Here is a 24,153-nt window from a genome sequence, read left to right as displayed (position 1 = left end):
TTGATCAGAGATGCTCTCTGATCCTTTGCTTCATAAAGTCTTGTAAATAATCACACATTTTTTTAAGAAAAGTTCAAGCAGCTTTATAAAACCTGATGCCAAAAACAAATTTTGCTTTTAGAGATAATCCCCAGTGGAATGACTTGCAGCTGAATAATGTTTTGTCTTTTTATTGACAGGTCTTAGCTTCTTTATGTCTGTTTGCTCACATCAACCTTGTTATTTTTTACTTTACAAGAAAGCAAACAGCCTGCAAATCTTTTCTGCAGACAAGTCAATACATTTTTATACATTCTGGTGTTTTGTTTTCAGGGAAGTTCACATGGAGAGGTTGGGCATGAAGCCAGATGTCCTGGAGATAATTCCTAGAGCTTCAGCAAACTATGCACTTACTATCAACTGCTTTGAACAAATACTTCCCAACGGCAAGCTCACTGATGCTTGTCTGTTGACCTGAGTTCAAGAGGGAGAAGACTCATGATCTGTTGTTGCCTTAGAACACTGATCCATGCGCTGATTGGACAATGGAAGAAATTTTGAGGAAGGTGAGAGTGGGGAAAGATCCTGCTATTTTGAAAGTCTGAGTGTAGATTATATTTATCAGGGATGAGCAATTTGAGTGATAAAGTGATATGCTGTAATGAAAATTTTTAAAAGTCAATAGTGGTAATTTTAAATATTGAAATAATTTAGATTCCTATTTAAAAAATTTCTGTATCAGTATGAGTCACCTTAGAATCCCACTGCACTGATGAGGTGAACAAAAACCTTATTCTGAAAATACTTCTGCCTAAATCTCTGCTGCCATATTATGGATCGAGCCAGAGATTTCAGCCAGCAGGGGGAACTGCAGAAACAGCCAAAGCAAGAATTGTGCTGAAAGGACTAGGAATCAAATTGCCCCTGTATGTCTCTTTGAAGTCATTTTGATCCAGATCTCTGCACAAAATCACCTTCATGAGGGTTCTCATAAGATGTTTCCTTCTATCAACATCACCTGACAGAAAAAGGACACTGGGAACATATCGGAAGCAGCTACATATCAAACTGTGAGCTGTTGCAAGAAAGTTCTCGTTTTCATGCTTTCATGGATGATTAAAGCTAGATCTTACCTCTTTAGCTCACTTGTGATAATGTCATAAGATGGGGTGTCATAAACTCTTCAAGAGTTAAGATATACCACAACCACTCATTTCCTGTCATTCACCAGCTAAGTTAAACCATAAAATAAAAGTTGTGCTCTATTCATAATAGTTGAGTCTTTTCATTTATTATCTTATTTCCCAGATGTTTACAAACTGGTTTGATTCAGAAATTTTCAAGCCACAGTTCTCTAATGCAGGATGAATTTTCTCATACCCTGTGAATTTGAACCTTACTTAAAAAACTTGTTCTTTCATTTTTTTTTTGGCCTCTACACTGCTGGTTTCTTAAAATTAATTTTGCTAAGTACGTAATTGAAACTTTCTTCTTGTGTTTTTTAATCTCCATGGTGTTTTAGCCAAAGAATTAAAATACAAGATATTTTTAAGGTCAAGGTCAATTATTTAGGAATCACAGCAGCAGCAGAGTTAGATACAAATACTCAGTGGGAATTACCAGGGGAACTTCCTAGGGACTGGGAGAGCTAAGTGTTATTTCAAGCTTGAAGAAGAAGGATTTGGAGAGCTTCAGGCTTCTCAGATTTAACTTTGATCCTTGGGAAGGTGGTGGAGTTAATAATGATGAAAACTTTCCAAACCATGAAGGACAAGATAATGGCTGGGAATAGTCAGCAGGGGTTTAGGAAGGAGAAGTCATGCCTGATAATCTTCCATGACAAAATCACCAGTTCACTGGAAATGGGAGAAAGGGGATATCATTTAACTTGACTTTAACCAGACTTTGTACACTGTCCTCCATGACATCCTCATAGACAAACTGATGGAAGTATAGACTTGGTAAGAGGACAGCAAGGCAGGCTGAAAACTGTCTGAACTGCTGGCTTAAAGGATTATGATTGGTGATACAAAGACCAGCTGGGTGCTGGTCACTAGAGGTAGAGCCCAGGGTTTGGTACTGGGCCATAGTTGTTTGAAATCAGGAAGCAGGCAAGCTGTGCACGGTTCAGTGTTTCAGTGGGAACACTAAATTGGGGAATACTTTTCCTAAACCCTGGCAGTATTCAAAATAAAATTTTATTTCTAAGACATCCTTTAAAGTGAAGGATGGAATGAAACAGATTTCAGTGTGACAGTTCCTGACAAAAACTTACTATTTTGCAAATAACAGAGGCATAACTTTTGGTTTATTAATCTCTCTATTTTTGTGTATATATGAACATTGAGATATGCCACATCTTTGGAACTTTTGCTTTTTCCTAACTCTCTGGCAATGTGATGATAAAGAAGTTATGTCAAAACAGGAATTATTTCATTCTAACATGATTAAAGGGAAGTGCAGAATACTAAGGCATTAGTACTCAAAAATGTCATCATACATGAATAGCACAGAGAAAGTGATAGCATGACTTCAGAAGTGGTGCCAGCAATTGGATTCAGTTATTCATTTCCTTCAAAGAAGTCTGGAGCCAGGGAAAGAATCAGCTGTGATCCCTGCTTCCCCCTGTGTAGTGGGAGATCCCATGATGAAGCCTTTGCAGTCCTGGATTTGATGGGCTGTCAGGATACTTAGCGGTGTTGTCACAAGCCTGTCTTGCACAGGTAGGTACCAGAGACTGAAATAACTCCTTGTATGCATGGGCAGCTACTGCTTGGGTTGCTGCTAGGACTACACAAATGTCCAAAATCCTGTTTAAATGACTATGGAGCATATTTGTCACCTGAATAGTGCATTTGTTGTTGTATGCAGCAATGTTGTATGCTGGTTGAAGAGACCAATGTACATCCTGCAAACCTCTGCTTATTGGCGGAAACAAAATTCCACTACAACTTTGAAAGAAATATAGGCTATAGTTATGGATTATGTTTATGGTACATATATTGCTGAACTAATTACACATCCATTTGCTTTTATTGCATATAATGATACACTATGTACTATGAATTTAGAGAGCTACACAGCTTGGATCCCTCTGTGTTGAAAGTTTTCATCAACCATGAGTGGTTTGGTTCCTGGTCTTTTCTTACAATCCTACGGGGCAATGAAATTATGCAACAGGGCAACACTAAGGCAATGGTAAGAGGGGTCCCAATCTTGGTGTTCCTGTCTGCATAGACAGATTTGAGTGTACATGATACCACATGAACATCTGTGATTTGCCCAGAAGATCTTTGGAAATCTACCTCTGTAGATTTTACCTGTCTTCAAAGTTTATTTATATGATACATCCTTGTCCAATTGTGTGTTTACCTGTAAGGAAGAAAACCTGTCAGGAAGATTCTGTGCTCAACTTGATGCAACTTTTCCTGGTCTTAAAATCAAGAGTCATACATGGTTAGAAGGGGAAAAGGGATTTTACCTTGGTATTTATTTTAAGGGGCCTTAGGTACACACATCCAGGTCATATGCATCGAAATGCACCCCACCGAGTATCCCCAAAAGATCGGGTGTAACATTATAGGTCTTACTAATTAGCATATCTATCAAAGATTCCCCAGTGAGAGGCTCAAGTGAGCCCCCCCTCCCCAAGGAACCTTCCCCTGGATGGTTCTATCTTAGTTTACAGAATGTGTTCTGGAGAGGACCTTGGGGTCTGGGGCACACTGATCCCTAGCTATGAAGCTTCTAAAATGTTTAGTCTCTTAGCTTGACAAACAAGTCCAACAATGTAGGCAAAAAGCACTAAGAATACAGAAGTTGTAAAAAGGTATAACGGGTATAAAAGAAAAGGCAAAAAATCTTTATGGCATCAAACTCACAACCCAGGCATGATAACAATAGAAATTCTGGAGACAATAATCTGCAACAGAAGATTATGAAATACATGTCAGATGCTAGAGTCATTATTCACAGTAAGTATACTATCTGAGTATACTCTGAGATATTATATGTGCTCTTCTCAAACACATCTGTCAGGCAAGATATTACTGCTCAGCTTCATTTTTCCACTGTGATGTGTAGAAAACTCAAGGGGCCTCTGTTTATGATGCAAACCTAAAATATTCTGAACATAGTCAGTCATTGTAGAACATGGCCCAGTGTTGCTAGTTCAAAGCCAAACATTTTATGTTACCAAATAGTCCTTGTCATCTGGATAGTCAGTCTAAAAGTTGGTAATTCCCAGGTTCCCTCATCTGAGACTCAGTCTAGATAGCAATAAGCTGAGCAATCTCAGACATATCCTGTGAAGAGGTGTGTACCTCTGGGCAATTCCAGTTCTCTCAGGGTTTGCTGTGGTGTGGTGGTTGCCAGAGCACTGTGGCACCTCCCTAGAGCAGTTGGGCTCTGGTAAATGCTGCAGTTGTTAAATTGGCATCCCTGGAGGGCTGCAGCTCTTCCAGCAGGACCCTGCTGCTCAGAAGCAGTGAAGAAGCTACTGAAAACAGCACTTGGGTGTACACCTGTACTTTGGCATATAGCACGGATTATATAGCACAGAAGCAGATCTTCTCATCTGAAAACAGTCCTAAACCTGTTCCCAAACTGCTTTGGTCAAGTACCCTGGAGACTCTTCTGTCCTGATGCCCTGAGGTCACTCTTGCACAGCAAATTTTTTGATACCCCTACCTCATTGTTCATTATGAACTTTGTATTGATTGTGGCAAACAGCCAAAACTCTCTGGGATGATGGACACTTGGTGAGAATGAAGAATAGTGCTGAGAATTGTGTAGATGTTAGTGGGGAGAAATACAGGGGAGAAAATGGATGTGAGTTAGCATTTTTTACTTAGATAAAACCACTCCTGTAGGTGTTCAGCCTCTATAAGTAGGTGACTACTTTCATGTGTATCAGAGAGCAGAGCTGTGATAATGATGGGTCTGATCTTTACAGCTGATGGGAGAGGGCAAAGAGGACCGAGCAGGCAGAGGATCCACTGGGATATGGAAGCAGGTTGCAGTCAAGATGATGGGAAAGTAGGCTTGTGGAAGTGGGCAGAGTCCCTGGTGCAAATGGTTGGTGTTACCCTTGACTCATGTGTGATATGTAGAATTGATTGTTGCATCCTGTTTTTGGGTTATGGCAGTGGAGACCCTTTCTGGGAGTGCCAGCTGCCCCTGTAAGCCAAAGGGTGGGTGGGAGGTGGATGCTGTGTATGTTGATAATTGGCCTGAGTGGCTGTTGCACCAGCATGGTAGCTCATCACTGTGGCTGTCAGGGAAAGCCTGGCTCTTCCAAAGGAGGGGTCACTCTGGGGATTCGTCTATGGTGTGAACACACAGGGAGTGAGGCCTTGTGTTATTATTGCTTCAGAAGGAAGAACCCTGACCTTTTTATTGCTTTGGTAGTAGTTTCATCAAAAACCAGTGCAATGGTTTAGGAGTTCAGTAGTATGTGGATCTAGATAGGAAAATGTTGTTTGAGTTAAAGGTGAAATCAGGCCTTAAACTCAGATTTGGTACAAAACTTTCTACCTGCTCTTTTTTTGTATCTTAATGGTAAAATTCTTCAGATGTAATTTTCAACTTGTCAGACTGGAGCCAAAACGCAGTGACTTAATTAGTTTTGAATCTGATAAGAAAATGGCATGGTTCCAGATTATTGTGACCCATGTCTGTCCTGTGACAAAGGTACATCTGGGAAGGATCTCCACAGATACAGACCAATGGAAAAGAGTCCTTACCATGCCATCAACATCACAGAATGCTTCTTCCTGTCTTCAGATGTTTTCATACTTGAACAATGCCACTGATACAGCAATGTGAATTTGATAATTTTCAACAGAAAAAGTTAAATGAAGTAAATGACACTATATTAAATTGTGGCACTGACTACTGAAGCTGTATTTGATTTTTATCTTATATAACTTATGAATAAATGTGGAAGAAAAAAGAAGTTTTACAAACACTTTAAATCCCACTGTGAGTTCATTAGTCAAATGAGAAAGCAGTTGTAATTTTTAACAGGAATTTTTATATACCATCATAGGCCTGGAGCTGTAAACTTTAAATCCTTAATTTAAGTAACTTAATGGCTGCTGTAGCCATTAGCCTGGCATATAATCTCAGATAAATACCAAGGTAATTTTTTTGCCTCCCAGCATTTCTGAAGTAAAGAGTGTACAGTATCACAGAAAAAGTGAGCTATATGTTGCAAAAGAAACAGTTTTTACTGCTTTACAATGACTTCTTCAGTTTATTTTCTTACTAGGAATAAATGGTTTATCTGAAAAACAGAAAGTTAAATTATCACATGTATGAAAGTCTTTTCACATGCAGACAAAACAAAGATAAAGACGTGTGAAAGTCATTATTTTCTTATACATGCTGTATGTATGATGAGTACACTGAAGTTCTGCAGCCTGTATTTTTTTTTTTACGGTAAGACCAGGTAATCAGAACAGTTCCTTCTGGCCTTACGATGAGTAAGGGTATTTGTGCATGTGTGTTCAGTGGATAGAAATTAAGATAGATTAGATAGTATTTATTTACTTCTTTATTCACTCGTATTTAGAACAGCTATAAAATGAACACCCTTTCAGGCCCAGAACACATTTGCAGTTAACACATTCCCGTTGCTGTGTTGGATGAATTTGTCTTTCCTCACACAGATTTGGTATCACACCATCTTCCTGATTTCCTATTTTGCAAAGTTATATTTCTTTACGTCTTGAAATTTTAATGTCAGTTGTTAAAGTTCTACAATGACAGAAGTTTCACTTGTTTTACTTTCTGTGTATATTTTCCTTCCAGTAATATTGTCTTCCATCATTTTATGATATAAAGTCTCATATATTTGTGACAGTTAAATTGAGTACATTTTCCTTGTAAAATGTCAGTGATGCTCTAGAGATGGTGATGATCAGTTTAATTTAAAACAAAAGTTAATACTTGTGAATTTTTTAGTTGTATGAAAGAACAAACAGGTGCATGCATTTTAAGCAATTAAATATCTTGCATTTCACTTGGATGACACTAGATGGCCTTCCAAATATTTTTTTTTGGGTGGCTGTTCTATACCATGATATATGGAGTAGTATGGCATACATAAACTTCAGACCCAGAGTTTTGTCTGCTGACCTGAATTTTGCTCCTTATTAATCATGCTTGGGTACATAACTCTTCTAAACTAATTTTCAGAATACCACAGAACTACACTGCACTTTTTGTTGCCTTCCGTAGTAGTCTTTTATTGGTGTAGATGGCAGGATTTTTCCTTTCAATTTTGAGACAGGGCGAGTAAATAAATGTTAGCATTTAATCTGTGGTGATTAGAGAGGGAAGAATTTTAATAAAATTAACCTGTTGAAAAACATATAATTTTGATATTGTGAATTGTATTGACCAAAAATGAGGTTTTGTCAGCATTTTTCTGAGCATGAATTATTTATTGCCAAAATAACATTTGAGAACTAAAGGCACATGAAAATTAATCTTCCACTTCCAGCCACAATTGTTGTTAGTTAATTGTTTCAGTGATGAAAAACCCCATTTGTTCCAATTTAGCTCAACCCAAAGTGCATCCCCAATCCCTTCCAGTTGGACAAAATCAATTTCACTATTAAAACTGATATGTGTGTAAAAATCACTCTGAAACTACCTGATCAATAAGGTGAAGGTACTATTAAACTGGAACAGGCAAGTTTCATCTAAACGAAAGGAATAAATTTGCCAACAGCGTTATCAAGTTTTCAGTGCAACAAGTAACATGTTTTACTTTGTTAATTTGAATTCCCTACGTTTACAAATTACCAAATGAGACTTGCAGTTTATTCAGACTCATTTCTTACTTCGATTGTCTTGTCAGCATGCTTGTAGGACATTTTATGCTCATTTTCCCACTGTAGACTCTAATCCTATAATAATTTTTCTTGTGGAGAACAACTTCTGCTCAGTGCAGTATCCTTCTTGTTGAGGATGTAGGCCAACTGCCACTGAAGAAAGCGGAAAGATTCCCACTGACTTGAGTTGAAATTCAAGCCCATGGGAAGCTAATCAGCACAGGAAATATGCACATACTTATCCCATTACTGTGCATTTGTGTCTAAGTAAACAGAGTACCACCAAACTTGTAAATTAAGCTGCCTCCAAAAGTTTTCCTATGTCTCATATATTGCCAGCATAGATTGACAGCACAGATAAGTAAATCAGTGGTGACGTCAGACATGTGCAGTCAGTCTATGAAGCTCCACACTTAATTTGGCCCCATGCTGTTTGTCTTTTCATGTGAACTAACATGACTGATGGCCTCATGGGTAGCAATTTGTGCTAGGCTACCATGTCTGGGTTCTATCTGAAATAAGGAGTTTAAACACTCAAGTTGTACAAGAATAGCAAGAGGATGACTGAGACAGGGAAGCAACTATTCATGTGTTACTTCTGGTTTTATTATTCATTTTCTTTCTTTCGTTTTATAAAATTTATGAAACATAAAGTGATAGTAGATTAAATCCCAGTCTCAGGTAGTGTGTAGATAGGAGTGTGAGATGACGCAATATTTTGTCAGCCTTCTGACTCCTGGGAGTTTCCAGTGGCAGCTAACAAATTCAAAGTGGAGGTCTGATGAGTTTCCAATGGACTGTGATGCTGAAGAGACATGGTCATGTGAGGAGCCAGCTGTATTATTTTTATTACCACTTCATATCTCTATAATTTGCTAAAGACTGGATTGTTCTGGTTGAGGTAAGCATAAGGCTGTAGGAAGACCAGATGCTCATTTAGCCGAAAAGGTGCCTTGAAGTCAAAACCTTTTGGGGTTTTTTTCCACTGAAAAAGGTAATACTTTTATATGAGCTATATCGGGACTAGAAAAGTAAACAAGACCAGGCACAAATTTGATAATTAGCACATGATTGACACTATGATTTATCTATCAGTGTGCTGTTCTTGCTCAGGATGGGCCACCCTCTCTGTGGCTGAGGAGAGAAAGGAGAACAGCATAGACCTCAAGCTACGCTGTGCTCTTTGCCTGCAGGCCAAACAGTGGGCCCTAGACCATTTTATTTAGTAACAGACTGCATGAGGAGCTCAGGAAAGATCCAGATTCTCTCATTCATTTAATTAACACCTAGCATGAATTCTTATGTGATACTTTCAGAAACTGTAACTTAAGTTGGCTGTTTCTGTCAACATATTTTCAACGCTTGCACTTGACAAATAAGTAAAAGCTATCTAAAGACATCTGGTTATTGTCTCATAGTCTTGAAGAAAAATTGCAGATGGCTATAAGATAGTCTAAATCAAGATGATCCTGGAAGTACCTTTCATCTCGTAACAGAGCAGTGAAGTATTGTAAAGAGCATGTTCATCTACTTATACAATAAAATTATTATTTTTAAAAATAATATTATAGTGAGAGTTAAAGTGCTTTCTTGATGTTGCAAGTACATATAATGTGGCATAAAGTGGCAGCTATCCCCCAAGAATGAGTTCTGGTCAGAGCTTAACACTGATCAAGCTAATTTCTAAGCCCTTCTCTTTTTCCCAGCCTTAATTGATAGATAAATTGTGCCAGCACTAGCTGCAAATAATGGCATATAAAGTTTGCTACACTGTATTTCAGTTCCATGAGGAAAAGGTTAAGGCCCTCTTCATTACACTGCCCCTTTCAGAACAAGCTCTTAGTTCAAACATCAGAGCTTTTTTTGAAGAGCTTTGATTTTGAAGCATGCCACTCTATGGACTACGACATGTTGTAAACAAAGATTGAGTAAAATATCCAACATTATAAGTGTTACTCAAAATAGCACCCAGATAAATAAAGATCAGGTTTCAATTCCTGCAATTAAGAGAACATGGATTGTGTGGAGATTGTATTGGGACCAGATGACTTCTCAGCTACCATCTCTGTGACTTTTCTTCTGAATCACTGTCACTGCTGGTCTATCTATTATGATTTATTTTATTTAAAATGCAAGGCTTTTGGAACAACAGTTTGTTTATATTTTCATAGTGTCCAATGTAAAAAGTTTGTGGTCTATGACTAAGAAATGAACTAAAGAGCTATTAAAATAATAATGCATCATCTACATCATGTCTTATCAAATTTGTTGCTTGCCTTACTCAAATACAGAACCAGTGGTGAATTCTTATAATGGTTATACAGTATTTATGCTGTATTTCTGATTGTCATAGATATGAACAGTAATATTTTATAAATACAGTATATCTCAGCAGCATAACCAGAAGTTTAAAAGTGAGCAATGGGGGAAATTATTAAATTCCAGAGTTGAAGAACAGCTGCAGAGGACAGAGGCTGACACTATAATGCTTGAATAAATATTGCCCAGATCTTGGTATTGAATATCCTGTTTAGTCCACCAGCCATGTCAGAATTCATCCCTGGCCTGGTTCTGTCTTTCTGCAGTGGGAGGGGCAGGAACCAAAAGGTCAGTTCTCTCTTTTGCTTTGTTTTCCTTTCAGTAGAGGTTTTCATAACAAAGGTGTCTTGATTTGTGTGACTGTTTACATGCTTTCCTCAGCAGCCTTGGATGGTTAAGTGCTTTTACATGGAGGAATATGTCAAGCACCAGCGTGGGAATTCTTTGGATACACTTGAAGCAAGATAATGTTTATCATAATCCTGCATCCAGCTGGACCATGCAGAGTAGCATTATCCTAAAAGAGTGATCTGAAGCAATGGAAGCACCAGTTCTCTCCCATCATATTGCACCTTTCATATGTTGCCAGCATGTCTTTATGAACAGTGGTTATGCTTAGATTAGCAATCAGAGACCTTGGCACCAGGAAGGACAGCAGCAAATTGGTGAATGGAACTGTATTTATCAGTCATAATCAAAAGATGCAGGAGACATTTCCATTTTGCATCGAGGCTACTTGTTCCTTCTTGTTGGACAGCTAAAGGCAGTAGGACTGTATTTCAGCTAGTCGATAGCGTGGGGCAGAGGTTTCACTCTGCCTCTAAGATTAAGTGCTGTGGTCAGGCTTACACCTATGTGGTTAAAATCTTCCCCTCCCCCCCCCACCAGAGTGAATTAACATATTCCACCCCTTGTGAATGGCCCCCTTATGAGCCCTTTGCTCCTGCTCTTTTACAAGCTGTTCCTCCGTGCCTGGCATGTCATGTGCCACATCAGTGTGAAGAAGCCTGCTAACAATTGAACAGTGTGGATGACAGCAAAATAAGGCTCAAATCTATGCACTGTTCACTGTACTACTGATGTCCTAGAGGTCTTCAACATCAAACTCCCTTGAATTAGAGACATGAAACTGCTAGTAGAGCCCTGCCAGGAAGAGGTCCTATGCTCATGCTTGCTAACCTCTGTGCATTATCCCAGCATCCGGCCCAGGAAGCTGAGCTGGGCAGCTGACACAGAAACACAGAAATGTAGTTTTCAGGGATAAAAAATGGGAAGCTTGCTGTGTTCTGCTGTCTGTGCAATTAAATGGGGTTTTATCACTTCCAAGCAGAGTCTTAGCAACAATGTAGTGTCTTCTCCAGCCCAAACAATAAACTCTATCATGGGAAAGTCTCTGTACGTTGAATAAAACCTGTGGTGATATAATCAACAATCGAAAAGAATTAAGATATTGCCACAGGTACAGTGTAGCTTTAACAAAGAAGATATTTTTGTATGTGACTAATGTGATTAACTTCTAATTACAACCTCTGAATAGATTTGAAAAGAATCAAACTTGAACTTCAGTGTATTTTTTAAATAACTAAAAGAGCAGTCACAAAGGGAAGAAGATCGACAGATGGAACCTAAGCTATAACATCAGAAAGATCACTAAGTCTGTTACTACTTTCAGTACATCCATTTGAGTGTTCAAGATGTTGATCCAGGTATTAAGCACATTGGGTACTTAACATTCCCTTAGCATAAGTAAAGCACAACAATAGTTTGAAAACCTTATATTGCTATGTCATTTCACGTAAATGTACACACACATATCTTAGGTCTTACATCCTCATCACTATTTCTTGCAGATATGTCACTTGTATTTGATTAATTTATATTAAAATGTAGCAATTTCTTATTGAATCTCTTTCTGAGTTCTCCATTACTTGTGTCTATATATTTACTTTCTTTTTGCTTTAGAGAACAGCCGTTTCTCTGCAGTTCAGATGTTCCCTCTGTGTTTCAAAGATATTATACGTGACACTCACTCAATCCTATTTATTATCTTTTAGCAAAAAATGAATTAGAAACAATGAAGCAAAGTTCTTCATTGTCAACACCCTCTTGGTATGGCAGAGCACAGCAGTTCTGGCTGAAACACCATGCTAAAATGATTTAGAATCTCTAATCCTGTTAGCATTAGTATCCCTTTACCACTAAGGAAGAGATGCTGCTAAAAAATGGCATAGAAAAGTCTGTGTCCACACTGTTAAAATCTCTTAGGTCCAAAGCAGGTTGCTTGCATCCAGCCTATCTTTTGAGAATGGTCCCTGTCTGGGGATATCCCTGGCCTGAACTATCAAACTGTGTCCAAGAACTGTTTGGGTGTGCACATATCAGCATATCAGCACAGGCCAAAATTCTGGTAGCAGCAGTTTAACAGCAAAGAAAATGAATGACTAGGAGATATCTCCAACACTGTTTAATTTCTCAGTATGGATATAACCAGGAGCTATCGTTCCTTTCCACATGGTCATGCAACCATAGCAAACAGGGTGTCAGTGGTTTTATCATGTTAAAACGTGGTAAAAATTCTGACAGGTAATCTTTTGTCTCCTTATGCAACAGAAAAGATGTAGCATCTTACATGCACACAGGTAGTCATTTGGGCTGAAATGCATTCATGGATGGGGTTCTTTTATCATCACATCTCTGTGCTCTGGAGAACACGATGCTCTAATTGTCGTTCTTCTTGATAGGCATTGCCAATACACACTGTAATTTTTAATGCTTTGTTAAAAACTTTATTTTATGCTATGTGAAGGACCTGTATTTCATAAAGATCTGTTTTCTCATTTCCTGCATGCTCTCTGATGCTTTATTTCAAGAATATTTGATTTTTTATAGTGTTCTTTCTGGAATACCTGTACTTTACTGGATTATTTTGCTTCTGAAACACTCAGTAGATATTGTGTTTGTTTGTTTTATTTTGTTAGTCGATACTGGCAATCTCTGATCTTTCAGCCTTTTGTAAATTTAATAAGTGTGTTATTGTATATTTAATTAACATGCCACTTTACTATAGGTGTATTTAGAGAAGTGAAGGGAGAAATGCTCCTATGCTACCTAGATTGAAATTCCTTCTACTTTGACTTCCTTGAAAAATGTTCTTTAGTACAAACTGCAAAATTTTTAGGCAAGTACATCTCTTGGAGAGTGCTGATCACTGTAGTTCTCCTTGCTGGCTCTCCAAAATGTGACAGAACTCATCAGCTCTGGCGCTAACAGCATGCTAACATGATTAGAGACTCTATATCATTTTCACGTGGTGTTAAAGTCACAACTGCTCTGTTCTGCCATACCACGAGGGTTCTAATTTAATGACATTAGGAGACAGAAAATTCATTGCTTCTCTTGAGGTTTTGGTCCATTCCTTAACCACCTTCATTGCTAAAAGATGCATCTTGTTTCTAATTTAAATCAATTTGCTTTGACTTTCAGTCACTACCATTTTTTACTTTGCTCAAGTATTTCAAGGTCTGAAATTCTTCCTGTACTTCAATGCTGTAATCAGATCTTCTTTCAGTGTTTTTCTTTTTTGCTTGCTTGCTTGTTTTTCTAATTATGCACAGTAACAATTAATGTTAACAATGCACAAAAATAATATTTAATTTTGTAATTCCATTTTTATACGGTATATTCTTAAAATAATTTTGAATCCATTTGTGAAATATTTCTAAAATCTATTATGCATGAGAACTTGAAAGATTTAGAGATGTAGTAGGACAAAAAAGGATTTATTTTATTATCTATTTTCTTGTTTATAGATAGATTAAATCTATTTTAGAGGAAACAACTATTTTGGAGATGAGTACAGTATTCATCATCAGTAGTCAATGTCAGATTATCAGCAGAAAAATCTCTTCTATTTTACATACTTGATTTGGAGTCATACTTCTGTGTCTAGGACTAGATGGCCTTTAGGCTAGAGCTTTGAAGAAATGTCCATGTAAAATTGCTTATTTGCTGTCAAGAATATATATTATAGTGTCTGTGGAATTGGAAGTGGTCTGTATGAGTGGAAAAAAATATAGTGTGCATATGTGTTTACATTTAAGAAAACCAAAAAATAATACTGACTTCCTAGCTACAGACTTGGCAGCATAGCCTTAATAATACAGAACATTTTAGAACAGTTACAAAAGTGAAGAAGATCTTCAGATGAGGAAGTAAATAAAAATGAGGTAAGATACAACATGGTTTTAACAAATACAGAATGAGTGAAGCTAATGTGATACTTTCCTAAGAGGAGATAACTGATTTTCCAGACAAGTGAACTGCAGCAGATCTCATCTATCTAGAAGACAATGTAGCCTTTGAATGTAGTGCCTCACAAGAGGTTATTAGTTCAACAGCAGTTCTATGTGTATACATATCTGGATAAAAAAAGGCTATGTTGGATGAAGTTGAAAGGGAAACTGTTGTGTTGGAAGGAAGTCATTACATAGAAGTTTCTCAAAGATCCATCTTCAGACCATTTTGTTTAATATTGTCATAAATAAAGTGGGCAGAACTAGACACATGCTAGAAAAATTACTAAGGTCACAAAATAACCTTAAAAAAAAGCAGGAAGAGAATATAATTTGGTAGGAAAACTGAATGACCACAAGAACTGACAGCAATTGTTTTATTAGGAAAGAGTTTTAATAGACAGGGAATGTAGTCATGAGTTAGGGACTGAAAGTTGTTATGGTAATGGTTCTTTTTCTATACAAGACAGAATAAAAAATATGGACAAAAGCAGACATGAGAAGAATGAATGCTACCTGAGGAGATTTTGAGCATTTGAGCAAAGCATTTCTAGTGGTAGTAGACAGGTACTTGTCTCATAAGACCTCTGAGTCTTGGTGTTCAAGACTGAGAAAGATACATTTACAAAATTAGGAACAGGTGGAAAGAAAGACTGTCAAATGCCAGGAAACTTTTCCTTGAGGAGAGGCTGGAAAGGAGGCTTGCTTGCTTAGTCTTGCAAAATGGAGATTGAAAAAAGGTGTGATTAATCACCAGTGGGCAGAAGAGAGAAGATGTATTTGAGTTAAATTAGTGTTGGCACAAGTACATAAATTAATTTAAATGTGAAATTAAGAGAAACCTGGGATTTTCATGTGAATGCTGTGAAAATTTGGAACAGTCTTCTAGAAGAAAGAAGGCAAAATCTTGATTTGTTTCAGTGGAACTATAACAATTTATTTAAAAGATTGTGTTGTAGGTTGTCTTCATTAACAGATGCCTAGAGCTGATGACGTGGGGGGTATTTTGAGCATGGTGTCATGTTTATCATCTTCCATTTTGATGCTTATTACCTCATTTGCAGAAGAGCACAATATCCAACAGGCTTTGCAGCCTATTCTCTGGGGAAGTCCTACAACTCTGATGTTGACTTTTAAAATTGGGTTCAAAGTTGGTGACCCAGGCTCACACAGGAGGCATACTGCAGAGCTAGGTTTTAAATGCAAACTTTCAAAGTCCTAGATGCATGTCTTAAGCATACAAATATCCTTTTGCTTACATCTTTGCACTTATGTTTCTTAATAAGTCTTAATTTATCTGTCATAGATCTTCTTTTCTGGCAGTAATCTAAGTGGAAGATAAGAGAGTATGTGTTTTGTCTGCTCTTGAGCTGTAATGAAATCCACAGTACAGATACTACACAAAATTCACACCTGGTTAAACCAAACAAGGAATTAATTCACCACTTACAGTGGGCAGACAGGTGTTCAGCCATCTCCAGGAGAGCAGGGCTCCATCACACGTAACAGTGACTTGGGAAGACAATCACCACCACTCTGGACGTCTTCCCTTCCTCCTTCTTTTCCCAGTTCTATATGCTGAGAGTGATGCCGTATGGTATGGAATATTCCTTGGGTCAGCTGGAGTCAGTTGTCCCAACTGTGTCCCCTCCCAACTCCTTGTGCATCCCCTCCTCACTGTTCAGGCAGTAAAAGCAGAAAAGGCCTTGATGGTGTATAAGTGCTGCTCAGCAGTAACAAAATCATCTCTGAATTATAGACACTGTTTTTCAGCACTAGTCCAAAACACAGCCTCATACCAGCCACTGAGAAGAAAATTAACTCTACCCCAACAAAAACTGGCACAGCACATGAATATCTATTTGTCTTTTATAACATTAACTTCAAAATACCTTAAAGATGGGTGACTTCATTACTTTCAAACCCCTTATCTCCTTGGGCTTGGCAAATTTGGAGAAATACGTTGCATATTATTATTATTAGTTGTAGTACTCTATGGGATTTTTATGATGCATACACAAATTATCTTTTTTCTTTTGTTGAAAAGTAGAGAACTCAAGATATTTTTGAAAATCTTTTACAGTAGTATACTGAGTACCTAGTATGCTTGCAGTGATATCTGACAATTTAGAGAAGCTGATTTGTCATAACAGAATAAATGTACTCATAAAGAACATTAGGCGCATCATTTCTATCCTTTTAAACATTTCACGAATTTTGTGTTCAAATAGGCAGTCCAAAATATTAACTTGTAAGAATTTTCATTAATTTGGGAGAGCTTACCATAAACTGAGATGTTTTAAAAAGCATATTGGATTTTTATAGCCAAGTGATGAAAGAGGCTGGCTTTTAAAAAGTACTGCTGTAAAATTAAATTATTTTTCTTATAGGGTGGAAGGAAACAATATTTAAGATCCAATTTGCTTGAAAGATAAAAGCAAAAAAAAGGCTGCAGATTATTGATTTGAATCTAGAAAGAAATTAAATGCCTCCTCCTTATATCAAGTTTGATTTGCAAATTTTAAACTATTATAAAATGCTATTAAAGTATTTTAGTTTATTTTTGAGGTAATTTTGAATGACTGCTTCTCAGTGAAAGAGATAGCTTTTGAGAGCTGCCATTTTCTTGGTTGAGCACATACCACTTGGCACATAAATATTAATAATTTGCTTTAGATAAAAAAATTTGCCACAAAATCAAGCTGCCGTTCAATATTTTTAAAATTTTCTATTACTTTTGTATGTTTGACTTTTCTAGACTGCAAAAATTCATGCAGAATTATCAGGGAAAAAAACTCTCTAAGTTGCATCTCGTTTCCAGTTTCATGGTTATTTATGTATTAGAGTCCCGGGGCTTGAGAGTACCTAAAGTGCAGTTTTCAGTGGTGAAAAAATCTTCAAAACAGATATGTAAGGTGAGGTAGGCTGCTCATGCCATTTAAACTTCACAGGCTTCTGCACAAAGTTGACAGGCCTGTGGCACATTTTTAGTGCGGTAGCTGAAGGTCAGGAAGGATATCACAAAGAGCTTAAAATTGTTTGTGAGCATAACTGATGCCAAACATTTGCATGTGAGAAAACCACACTTCTGAAGTTTACTTTTCAATCTCACATTTATAAATTATTAGATTTTTACATTTTCAAAACAATACATTATTGAGGCTGCTCAGATATACTAAGTTCAAATAAACACAGAGATTTAATTTTTGCTTGACTACCCCTTTAAGTTTCACAACACGTTGCCACATACAGAATAGTGAATGTCTTTGAGTTCTGAAGGAAAAGAACAAAAAAATTGTCAAAACATGTATTTTCCACAACTATTTTTACTCTGAGAGATTGTGAACAATTTCATGGCTAGCTTTAAAACAACAACAAAAAACTGACCAGGTCTATGATTTATATTAATTTGTATACAATTGTATGCAGTTAATGCTCACATTCTAAGCCCTATAAAATACTGGCTTCCTTCAAAGCACGCTGATACTGAAGAGAAGCACAGGTGTCTTTTAATGCACTGTCTACTAAAATTTTGCAATTTTTTCTTGCAAATTCCTGCAATACCTTTTATTTTTATGCATATTGCCAACAGAGAAATGATTAAAATCTCATAACACTGTACTGCTAGTTGAAGTGCAATTTTCTTGCATATCTGGCAGAATTAATTTTCTTAGAGACATCTAGAATAATCCTCAAGCACTTACATTACTGTAAAATTTCTGTTTGACAACCTCTGTGTCTCTCTGTAAGGCTCAAAGGATGAAACTTCAAGTCCTTCTTGATGGAATAAGAAGCTAAACACTATCCTAGATTATTAAATCTCTGAGTCCCACAAAATCAGTTTACTCCTGACGAAGAACAAGCCAGCAGTTGGTCTGCTGTATGCAGGTGAGTTGGATGTGTGCTGCTGTCAGTCCTAGATTCCTGGGACTATGTCCATTAGATCCCATTGTAAACTCTCCCTTTAGCAACTGAGACAAGGAATTGTAAGATTTATGCCCTTGTTGCTAGCAAAAGTATATCACAAAAAAACCCCAAAAGACCCAAACCCGTTCCCCTAAGGCTGTGGTCCAAACCCCTATGTTGTAGTCTGAAATGTCACTGCTTAGCATTAAAAAAATAAAAACAATTTTAAAAAGACAGATTTTTATCTATGATGGAAAGGAAAACAAGGCTTGTTTTCTGGCTAGGAGTCTGATGGCCACAGCTTAGCTTGTGTCTATGCAAATAAATCCTACTCCCATTCTTCCTTCCCAAACCAGTAGGACCCCTAAATCAGCAGCTGTGGGAGTGGTCACTAGCCTGTGTGGCCCTAAACTTGCCCCTAAACTGTGTGTATCTGCTGTTTGGGGCACACCAGTGCTGTTTGGCCTGAGCCAAAATCATGCCTGGGTACAGCTCAGGGATTTAGCAGCAGGGATAACTGTGAGCCATGGTCACACTTGAGCCCTGACTATGTTTATTTTGCTTTTAAAGACAACTGGGCAGGGAAAGAGAAGGGTAGCTTGTCCTGGAAGCACCTGGGGTTTCCTCTTTGAGCTGTGAGCTGTGTGCCAGCTCAGATCGTCATCCTTTGTCCTCACCTATGCTACCATGCCCACAGTCCTTTCTGGGGCAGATGCCTGTGCCTGGACCTGGACTTCCCTGGTCCTGAACACAGCTTGACTCATTGACTGGACTTGGACTTTCCCCATGACCATGAACCTGGTGATCACTGGGCTCTTGGTTGACCATTGCTGACCTGCTCTGCTCACCTCATTTGAGGGCTGTGGGACAGAGCCTGGTGAGTGTTGCAAGCAGCTTTCAAATGTGGGATACCAAATCTGAAAAGGGAAAACTACAGTCCTATTCTCACGGGTGTCACCACTTGCTAAGTAGTCATTGGCACTCTGCAGAACACCCCAATTTTTGTGCTACAGGTGTAACACCTCAGCGTGCCAGAGGTGCATTTCAAATCACAGCTTGGGTGGGATTTGTGTGCAAGTGTGCACAAGTAGTCAAAAAAGATACCATTTTCTAAAGCCTTAATCTAATAATTTAATCTGCTAAGTAAATATTTGTACAGTTACGTGGTACTGCTTAGGTCCACATGACCTAAAGTCATTAATTGAAACACTGGTCTCATATCTACCCATTTGCCAGCCTCCCTCTACTTATACACTTGCAATTTCAGCATGCATTTAGAGCATGTACATACTCTGCAATATAACCTTCTCTAACTTTTAGTCTGTCCCCTTATGAATTTCAGGGAAAATAAGGCTGTAGATCTCCATCCCCACAAACTGAGAACATAAGTTGTCTTTCCTCACAAAATGGAGAAATGGCCATCCTGCCACTGGAATGGTATTCTCAGGAAATTCCCTTTTTATCTTCTCCAGATCTGAAACATGGCTTGAACACTTCCATCAGTTGCATAAAAAAGAAACAATAGCTGTAATGGATCATCTTTGTCATTATTGGGCAAGACAAGAATCTTTCAGATAAGGAGGGGTCAAATTATAGTGTTTCTTGAATACAAAGTCCGTAATTATAAACTTCTCTTGAATATGTACAGATAGTCACTTCAATGAACAGGTCTCAGGAGTCATGATGCAGTGTTGTAACTTTTAATATGTTTGTAACAGGCATGTAAGCATAGAAAGTACTGTCATACAGGACAATGTTTTGTGGGCATTCAGCCCAACCTGTTCTCCTAAGAATATTTAGGCAGCATCTAAATACTTACTGTAATAATGCCTCTTTTAAATTAATGCTTTATGTTTAGGAATAAACCATGAAATTCTGCTTGAATATAATTCATATTTGTACATGTATTTGTATAGGAAAAATATATTTTTCATATGACTTACTATTAAATTCAGTAGCACCAAGTCTCACAAAATAAAAAGCCAAAACCAAAAACACCCAAACACCCATTATTTGTAGTCTTAAGGCATCTTCTTTCCAAGTGTATTATCTGACAATCAGGACAGGTACACATTTCATACAACTGTGTTTTCAGGAAAAATAGAAAGGGAGAGGACAGAAAGAAATCTTTTAGTGTGACTCCATCTAGGAACTCTTTGAGCAATCAATGGCAAAAGTCAAAGGTTGTTTTGTTTGCCTTTAAAGTCAATGGAGGAACAAAACTACTATAAAAGTATCCTGAGTTGAGAAGTCAAATATTTATTAACACTGAAAGAAAGACTGAGCTGATTATAGGACTTACAGTAGAATTTTGGTTCCTCTTTCAAATAAAATTTGATCAATATAACCCATCTGAGCAGTCCCCAGTTTATTAGATTCCTCTGCTTAGGAGGTGTTTGCAGAGTTTAATTTGTCTTATTGCTTTCTGTTGCAATACTAAGGGCAGAATCTTCTAGAAGTATATTATTTAAAGATTGACTCCTGTTCTTTTTCACTTCAAATAGCATTCCCTAGTTAAATAAATAGATGGTTTTAAGTCTTTTTTATAACAGATTTCCATAGTTCAGTTCTGGACTTCTAAAAATGATTATTAGTCTTGGCCAATCTCTATTTATAATAATGAAATTAATGTGTATTTGCTGATACAACACTGAGAGGGAGGGCTAAGTTAGGAAATTTTAAACTGTGTTTATAGTTTTTTTTCATATGTCATTTTCCCATAGATTCATGTGGACTTTTAGGATGACATTAAGCATAATTCCATTAAGACTGCAACTACACTTTCTAATAAAGTATTGCAACTATGTAAATATATGTTCTCTAATTATGTGATTAGACCAACAGTAATTATGTATATACATTGCCAATTATAAGTTAAAATTACATTAAAACAAATGTCACTCAATGTAAAGAACAAAAAGAAATTTAGAGATGTGGAAATATAAAATATGGAAATGCATGTCAAAGGTTATTGCAAGACATTCACTCATATAAATGAACATTGCTCCACCTTATCCACTTTTTCTTCTGTTTTCCAACCTAGGAATACTTTTGTTGTACTCTTTTTTCACCTGTTCAAAAATACTGACAGTGAAGTCATGCAAGGTGAGGCAGTATAGCCATGTGTCTCCCAAGAATTCTCTGTTACAAATTCTTCTTTAAAGAAAACCAAAACTCCTTATAAGTTTGTTTTGCAACGTGATTAGAAATGCAGCATTGGTAATTAATAGGCTAGAAGTGCTCTCAAGGCTAAAGCTGCCTTAGTTACTGAGGGTTGTGAGAGTCAGATCTTGCTGGCTAGAACTGAGCATAGAAAATTCCAGTGATTGACTTATTGCCATCAACACTGAGCGTGGATTAAACACATTTTTTCACCTGTTCACAAATTTGATTTGCTTCTCATTGAAAAATTTCTGTGCTACTAAATATTTTTCAAGCAGAATACCTAGGAGTTTGACTATTTCCCAAGACATGCCTGTTTTAAGTGCCATGAACTTACAAACTCTGGTTGTAAAGGACTGTATATGCCTTGCCAGCTCATCTCCTGAAAGCATGAGAGGACTCTTGATTTATATAGATACCCACTTTATTTAACTAAATGAGAGAGTGTTATTTAGTTTTGATCTATAACCACACGGAAATCTTTGAAGTAATATATCTTGCTTTTCAAGGAGTCATGACATGTAGACAGAGGTAGCTTAAGCGGTTCATTCAGATTTAGAAGCTGTAATTTATCAAGTGCAATGTACATAGAGAAATATGCTTGGTGCAGCTAATGCAGTGAACTGAATGTTATCCTCTCCTATTCAGGATCCTTTTAACTAAGGGCATATACAGCTGCCCATTTACAATATTTGGGAGCATCAGCAATTTTTGCATCTCTAATTTGTCACTTTTAGGTGAAAAGAGAAACTAGCACATCCCCAGAGTATTTTTCTGTTTAAGACACTGCAGTAGGCACAGCAGAGGGAAGAAGTTTATTTTCTTCATAAACCTGATACTGCTTTGCAGAGAGGTAATGTCAGGTTGTGGATAAAGAAATACTAGCCACATATAAAATCTTTTTCACAGTTTATTAAGCCTGATAATAAAGCATTATTTTTATTTTCTGTAACTAATCAATTGCATCAAATGCAATTCATTATGTTTTTTTCTGCATAACCTTTGTATAACAAATCTGATTGTAGGAGATTATTTAAATGATGCATATATAACCCAATTTATTGTTTTAGATCTTTGTTCATGCTGGGTTTGATAATGATTCAGAAGTCTACAGGGGAGAGTAAGCATAAATTTGGTAGATAATGACTAGTCTGGCAATGGAGATATTCTACAGATTAAAATAAGAATATGCCTTGTTGGTTGTCTGTGGTGCAGAAAGAAACAGTAACATGGTGTGGAAAGAAGCTTGGTGTTGGCTAAGGTTTACAAGGTTTTTTGGGGGATTAAATCCTGTTTAAAGCTATTAGGCTGCGTGTGATGGTGTGAAGAAGCCCATTTTTGGTCACACAGGGAAACACTGAGTTCAGAGGTATGGGAAAGATGGAAAGTAAATGAACATAGTCCAGATAGACACTGAAATGTTAGGCTGAAAAAGACCAAAGCAGGTCTTTTAGGGAAAAGTAACAGGTGTTTTAAAATGTGATAATAGTCAGAGTGAAGTAAAAATAAATAAATTCTTTAAAGATCTCTTGAAGAATTTGTGAGGATTTCACAAACAATGGAATATTTCCATATTTCATTAGTTCTCAGGAAACAGGTAGAACAACCAACAATAGTCTGCCATGTAAAATGAAACTATTGATTATAAGAATATTCAAACAGAATTTGTAAAAATTTTCTAGCTAATTTATATAATTTTATATTTGTCATTGTATAAGAATGTTTGTCATGTCTGTTTATATATAAGGAGTGTCTAAATATATTTTATGGATTCGCATGAAGTAGAATTTTGATATATGAAATCTACAGCTTCTATTAGAAGCAAACATCATCTTATTTGTATGGTGTTTGAGGGGTCAGAAACATGAGGCTGTATTTCATGTGTCTTTTAACCAGGCTGCTTACCAGCCGACATTATTGTTTGATAAATTACCTATATCCATCATTATCAAGCTCTGCCTTAAATTTGGAGGTCAGTGGCCCTTTGCATCATGATTCACAAGACCTGACATCCCCTCATTGCTTGCGGAAATTTTCCTTCTGTTTCGTGGCTGACCCAATCCATGCTTCCAGTTCTTCCTGCAGCTCTGCCTTACACTATTGTTTTTACTGATCGATCTCCATCTCTCCTTGGTATGTCCCTGAAATACTTCAGCTTGCTCTCCTTGATGTTCTGGGAGCAGTAATGGTTCTTTCTGCACCGCTGCAATGTATGCTCATTTGTCTTCTTTGCTGCTCTGATGTCTTCAATGTATATTAGCCACAAAGAATCTCAAAGGACTCTGATAACTTCACATTTGCTGCCTTGAGGATCCAGCTTTCACAGTTATACCTAGCAATAGATCAAATTGTCAGTGAGTACACAAGCTTGACCTTTATGAACAGGTCTCCAACCTGCCCTTTTCTCTCAGAATACCTTTTAATTTAACATCTTCTGAATATGGCACAGCCAGTCTTACCCAGATGACGCCTTGTTCAGATGTTGCTATATATATGCATAATGAAGACTAGGTAGTTCCTATATTTTCCTCTTCCCTCATACTTTGTTTTAATCTAAATGATCCAATGTCTTCTTTTCTTATCCTTTATTTCTATGTCTGTGCTTCAGTGAAAGAGCCACACCCACATTTTTTCATCAATTTATTTCTGTGGCT

This window comes from Corvus kubaryi, unplaced genomic scaffold, assembly GCF_017639235.1.
Source record: "Corvus kubaryi isolate FWS band 111438036 unplaced genomic scaffold, C.kubaryi_AGA036_p1.0 37354, whole genome shotgun sequence".
NCBI lineage: Eukaryota > Metazoa > Chordata > Aves > Passeriformes > Corvidae > Corvus > Corvus kubaryi.
The sequence above is the reverse complement of the archived record's forward strand: the minus strand, read 5'-3'. Positions refer to the sequence as shown.